This window comes from Melanaphis sacchari, unplaced genomic scaffold (assembly GCF_002803265.2).
Source record: "Melanaphis sacchari strain LSU unplaced genomic scaffold, SCAv2.0 Contig0_pilon_pilon, whole genome shotgun sequence".
Classification (NCBI taxonomy): domain Eukaryota; kingdom Metazoa; phylum Arthropoda; class Insecta; order Hemiptera; family Aphididae; genus Melanaphis; species Melanaphis sacchari.
In genome coordinates this window covers 25,469,075-25,469,930 of record NW_020270366.1, presented here as the reverse complement: position 1 = coordinate 25,469,930, position 856 = coordinate 25,469,075, and the positions used below count along the sequence as shown (strand labels likewise).

General features: G+C 19.9%; 1 protein-coding gene across 1 annotated transcript in view; it reads left to right on the top strand.

The window, feature by feature from the left end:
- Positions 1-856, top strand: part of LOC112600828 — a 4,818-nt gene that overhangs the window by 2,622 nt on the left and 1,340 nt on the right. The gene's annotated exons all lie outside the window — the stretch shown is intronic.

The following is an 856-nucleotide window of genomic DNA, read 5'->3' as shown; positions in this document are numbered from 1 at the left end:
TTTCACATATTATTACATAAAATTAAATTAAAATAAAAAAATTATAAAATTATAAAATAAAAATAAATTATTTACACTGTACACATACTCGTACATCTGAAAATGAATATAATTAATATGTATCAATTAATATTATAATACTATATAATATGTATATTAAAATAAGATAAAAACTTAAATAACATTATTAGAATTATTTCTGAAATTATACTTACCTATTTACTACAATTTTTATTTTAATAATCTTGTAACAGAAAAGAAACTTATTTTTCATTTTTTCACATATTATTACATAAAATTAAATTAAAATAAAAAAAATTATAAGATTATAAAATAAAAATAAATTATTTACACTGTACACATTCTCGTACATCTGAAAATGAATATAATTAATATGTATCCATTCATTTTATAATATTATCTAATATGGATACTAAAATATGATAAAAACTTAAATTAGATTATCAAAATTATTTCTGAAATTATACTTACCTATTTACTACAATTTTTATTTTAATAATCTTGTAACAGAAAAGAAACTTATTTTTCATTTTTTCACATATTATTGGTATCACGTCAATACCGCGAATCCAAAAAAGCGAATATCAAAATAGCGATGGCAAAATAGCTAAGTATAAAATAGCTAAAAGCCATAATAGCGAATGTTCGAAACAGCCAAAGTATATTATTTTTAATTTATTTTCCTGATTAGTAATAGTTATAAAGATACAGATAATCACAATCAGTTTTATAGCTGGGTTATCCAATAGGTATATATTACGACAAGATATGGCGAGATTATGACGAGATATAATAATAAAATAGGTGGATTAGATATGAGCACAATATTCGACAG